At 44.2% G+C, this 5,694-nt stretch overlaps 1 pseudogene; it reads left to right on the top strand.

The window, feature by feature from the left end:
- The first annotated feature begins 4,381 nt into the window (after positions 1-4,381).
- Positions 4,382-5,058, top strand: LOC139032171 (eukaryotic translation initiation factor 1 pseudogene; annotated as a pseudogene).
- Positions 5,059-5,694: the final 636 nt, after the last annotated feature.

Genomic DNA, 5,694 nt, shown 5'->3' with positions numbered 1-5,694 from the left:
CCTCCTCAGGTTCATCTCCTGGCGCCCCCTCAGACGCATCTACCGCGCCCCTCGGGCTCCTCTCCTGTCGCCCCACTCTGGCTCACAGCTGGTCTTCCTTTCCTCTGGAGGCTTTTGTATCTTCTACTCCCTGGCTTGGAAAGCCTCCCAGCCTCTTTAAGTAGTGGTTTCTTTTTAATCTTTAAAAATTTCCATTTAAATATCACCCCCTTAGAGTTCTCTCCTTCCAGTGAGGTCCCTTATGTATTAGTGAAGATGGGCCGGGCATTTGTGAATAAGCTCCAAATCTCTGTGGCTTAATAAGATGAAGATTTATTTCGCGTTCCTGTCACAATCCAGCAGCTCAGGGCTCCAGCTCCTCATCTGTCTGCCTCCGAGGGCATGAGGATGGGCGAGAAAAGGCTTTCAGGCAGGGATGCTACGGCCCTCACCCTCATGGCCAGACCCAGCACTCGGCCCCACCTTACCTGAAAGGGGGCTGGGAAAGCAGTCTTCCTTTATAGGCATTATTTCAGTTAAACCCCACAGCAGGCCTCTGAGGTAAATGGGAATAGCTTGCTCATTTTCCAGGTACGACACTGAGGCTGAGAGAGGCTATATGACCCCTCACCCCTGACCCAAGGCCATGCAGCTAAGTGGTGGAGCCGGGATTTGAACCCAGAGCATCAACCTCCTGAGTCCGCTCAGAACCCAAACTCTGTATTGCCTATGTTGCTTCCCTGTTAAAGAAAACACGAAAATTGATAACCTGTAAATTATATATTTGTATTTGATGTTAGAAACCCAGAGTTTTACAAGAATTCTTGCTACTTCTTCCCTGAATAAACAGTAGTTTAGATAATAAAGACAGTTTTACCACAAAGGACAAGGAACATTTTGGATAAATGGTTCTCAAAGTGAGAACTACAGGGTCTGGGAAACCTGGAGACCTTTCAAGGGGACCCACAACATCAAAACTATTTTCACAATAAAACTGAGATGGTATTCACCTTTTTCACTCTCATTCTCTCATGAATAGATTATGGGGCTTTCCAGAGGCTCCCTATGTATGATAATATCATTGCTGTAACAGTGACATATAATGGCGATATGGCTGTAACTTTAAAATGAATTAACAAATAGTTTGTTTTACTTTCTTAAAAATGTATCCTTTCTAATATAATATTACTAGATCTAACCCACACAAAGGGCTTCCACAGTGGCTCAGAGGGTAAAAAATATGCCAGGCCTGCAATGCAGGAAACCTAGGTTCAATCTCTGGGTCAGGAAGATCCCCTGGAGAAGGGAATGGTTACCCATTCCAGTATTCTTGCCTGGAGAATCCCATGGATAGAGGAGCCTGGTGGGCTACAATCCATGGGGTTGCATAGAGTCGGACATGACTGAACAACTAACATTTTCATTTTCAACCCACACAAAAGTTCTTTGGGGGCGGGGGCTCTTCAATAATTTCAGAAAGTGTAAAGGATCTTGAGACCAAAAAGTTTGAGAACTGCTGCTGTGTTAAAAGTTCAGGGCAATGCGTTTTCTAGTCACAGTTTAAATGCTAGCGTACAGCAATTAAGAGTCTCAGTTTAAAAAATACCTTATAAAAATGCCCACATCTTGGGGGTTCCCTGGTGGTCCAGTGGTTAAGACTCTGTGCTTCTACTGCAGGAGTCTTGGGTTCAATCCCTGGTTAGGGAACTAAGAGCCTGCATGCTGCAAGGCATGGCCAAAGGGGGAAAAATGCCCACATATCTCAATATCTATATCTTTAAAAAGAGGTTATGGTACAACTATAATATATTACTGGAGAAGGCAATGGCACCCTACTCCAGTACTCTTGCCTGGGAAATCCCATGGAAGGAGAAGCCTGGTAGGCTACAGTCCATGGAGTCGCTAAGAGTCCGACATGACTGAGCGACTTCACTTTCACTTTTCACTTTCATGCACTGGAGAAGGAAATGGCAACCCACTCCAGTATTCCTGCCTGGAGAATCCCAGGGACAATGGAGCCTGGTGGGCTGCTGTCTATGGGGTCGCACACAGAGTCGGACACGACTGAAGCGACTTAGCAGCAGCAGCATAATATATTACAGGCTTCCCTGGTGGCTCAGATGGTTAAGAATTCACCAAAAATGTGGCAGACATGGGTTCGATCCCTGGGCTGGGAAGATCCCCTGGAGGAGAGCATGGCAACCCACTGCAGTATTTTTGCCTGGAGAATTCCATGGACTGTACATTCATGGGGTTGCAAAGAGTCGGGCATGACTGAGTGACTAAGCACAGCACATAATATATTACAACCATAATTCAGTACAAATAATCTGTATTACAACATTGAATAAAAGAGTAACTTAAAACATTAATCACAGTAGCTTAGATTAGAATTGAGCATTCTAAAAACTGAGAGGAATATTACTATATAATAATAAATTCAAAGAAACTTCCCATATTTTCTATACCTTTTTCTCTCAAGTCCATTCCTTTCAAGATTAGTGGGGAAATGTGGCCAATTTGCTCTTACCATAATATTCAATGAGTGAGGCTTCTACTTTCCAGAGATTGATAGTCTAATCAATTTACCTTCACCCGTATTAATGAAAAGTCACTCCAGGTAAAATTCATAGTAGCAAAACCCATTTTACCTATGTACTGTGTAAACAGAGAGCTCTTGAACTTGGCCGATGGGTTATGTTGTCCCATGCTGCTGTCATTATGGGAAAGTTCAGTTTAAATAAAATCAAGCAAGCACTGTCTTCCAGTTCACTGTAGTGGCTATACAATGTCACAATGGCTAAATTTTATAATCTGATTTACCTTCCCATAGAGGGTAGGCCATGTGAGCGGAATGTTCACTGCAATGGAATATAGTGTCTGAATTACTTGATATTTATAATCCCTGTTACTTAATAGAAGGTGAACTGTATGAGCATAGAGGAGCCCATTTACAAAACGACAGCTGAGGATTGCACGAGTGCAAATAATGCTTGATTTAAGGTGCAATAACAATTCCTTTAAGATGTTCTAGCTTTTTGAAAAATTAAGATTCTAAATGACAAATTAAAAAGGAGTAAATCAGAATACATGATTAAATACTACTATTAGGTCAGGTGTTATACATGGTAATTGACATGTTTATCATGTCATGTTTAGCATGTTAAATTGACATGCTCACCACCTCCCAACAGTTCAGTGACATAGGCATTACTATTTTTGTTGTTATTCAGTCGCTAAGTCATGTCCAGCTCTTTGTGATCCCATGGACTACAGCACCCCAGACCTCCCTGTCCCTCACTATCTCCTGGAGTTTGCTCAAGTTCATGTCCATTGAGTCTGTGATGCCATCCAACCATCTCACTACTATTAACCTATTTCTGAAAAAGGGAAGACGTTTATCTCTTTAGGATTTAAACTCAGACGTTATGATTCAGTGGACCAAGCTCTCAACCACTGTCCATACTGGTGTCTACTATAAAATTGTGAATTTTAAGCAAATTTGGAGTTTTTTAAAAAGCTATTTTTCATTAAAAGTTTGTTCTCACTTGTTGTCCTCGCTGCTTTGCTGTGGATTGAGTTGTGTCCCCATAAAAGAGATGTTAAGCTTGAGCACCTAGCACCTGAGAATGTGACCTTATTTGGAAAGAGGGTCTTTGCTAAGATGTCATTTAGAAGACATGTTACATTAGAATGGGCCCTAAGTCCAATGACTGGTGTCCTTATAAAGAGCAGGAAATCTGGACATACAGGAGAAGACTCCCATGTGAAGACGGAGGCAGAAATTGGGGTTGCGTTGTCACAGATCAGGGAACACTGAGGGCCACCAGAAACCCCAAGAGGCAGGGAAGGAGTCTTCCCTGGAAACTTTGGAGGGAGTATAGCCCTGCCTGCCTACACCTTGATCTCGGACTCCCAGCCTCCAGCTCTGTGAGGAATTATCAACACATTTCTGTTTTTATAAGCTACCCAGTTGTGTGCTTTGTTATGGCTGCTCCAGGAAATGGATACACTGACTTCATAGGCTGGAGCCCAAGCTGAACTCACGCTCCTGAGAGCGAGGCTTGACTACTGATGCACTGCTGTGCCAGGCACAGAGTAGATGCCCCTGGAGACAATGTCTGCAAGTGAACGGATGATCTGAACAAATTAAGCTAATAATTCAGTCTGGATTCTGAGACTGTTTTGAAGGTCTAGTTTTGTAGTGAGATCACTAAGAATCTCAAAAAAGTAAATAAGATACTATCCTAAATATCTTTTGGAACAAAGGAGGATAAAAAAAAACTTAGGTATTTTAATTTGATGCAATGAATTGATAGGCGATAGGGAGCTACTGAAACGCATGGCTAGAAAGATGGTGTGCAGGCAGAATGGGCTCTTTAGAAGTGGGCTTTGAGCCCCAGTCACTGAGCCACCGCCGAGGACTCAGCAACCTCCCCCTTGAGCCCCCTCGCTTCCCGACGCTCCGTCCCCCCTGCCCGCCTTCTCCCGCCGCCGCCTTCCGCAGGCCGTTTCCACCGAGGAAAAGAAATCGTATCGTATGTCCGCTATCCAGAACCTCCACTCTTTCGACCCCTTTGCTGATGCAAGTAAGGGTGATGATCTGCTTCCTGCTGGCACTGAGGATTATATCCATATAAGAATTCAACAGAGAAACGGCAGGAAGACCCTTACTACTGTCCAAGGGATCGCTGATGATTACGATAAAAAGAAACTAGTGAAGGTGTTTAAGAAGAAATTTGCCTGCAATGGTACTGTAATTGAGCATCCAGAATATGGAGAAGTAATTCAGCTACAGGGTGACCAACGCAAGAACATATGCCAGTTCCTGGTAGAGACTGGACTGGCTAAGGACGACCAGCTGAAGGTTCATGGGTTTTAAGTGCTTTTGGCTCACTGAAGCTTAAGTGAGGATTTCCTTGCAATGAGTAGAATTTCCCTTCTGTCCCTTGTCACAAGTTTAAAAACCTCACAGCTTGTATAATGTAACCATTTGGGGTCTGCTTTTAACTTGGACTAGTGTAACTCCTTCATGCAATAAACTGAAAAGAGCCAAAAAAAAAAAAAAAAAAAAAGAAGTGGGCTTTGAGAAGGGGATCAGAAGAGTGAAAGTATTAGTTGCTCAGTTATGTCCAACTCTTTGCGACTCCATAGACTGTGGTCCACCAGACTCCTCTGTCCGTGGAAATTCCCAGGCAAGAATGCTGGGGCTTCCCTGGTGGCTGCAATGCGGGAGACCTGGGTTCTATCCCTAGGTTGGGAAAACTCCCTTGAGAAGGGAATAACAATCCACTCTGAGCCTGGAGAATTCCATGGACAGAGGAGCCTGGCAGGCTACAGTCCATGGGGTCACAGAGTGGAACCTGACTGAGCAACTACCACTTCACTTTGAGAATGGGAGGGTGGTGGAGGGACGACCTGGCGGGACACTGACCCATGGGATGCGAGCAGATCAGCCAGCCAGGAGACCACTCTCGAGCAGCCAGCTCTGGCCCCTCACTCTCAGCAGCTTAGGTTCAGCCAAGGCTCCAGCCCATGAAGTCAGTGTAACCATTTCCTAGAGCTGCCATAACAAAGTACACCAACTGGGTGGCTTATAAAAAACTGAAATGTGGTATAGACAATCTTATTTTACAAAGCAGAACTAGAGACACAGAGGTAGAGAACAGGCATATGGATACAAAGGAAACGAGGGCAAAACAGGGGTGGGGTGAA

This window comes from Odocoileus virginianus, chromosome 30, assembly GCF_023699985.2.
Source record: "Odocoileus virginianus isolate 20LAN1187 ecotype Illinois chromosome 30, Ovbor_1.2, whole genome shotgun sequence".
NCBI lineage: Eukaryota > Metazoa > Chordata > Mammalia > Artiodactyla > Cervidae > Odocoileus > Odocoileus virginianus.
The sequence above is the reverse complement of the archived record's forward strand: the minus strand, read 5'-3'. Positions and strand labels throughout refer to the sequence as shown.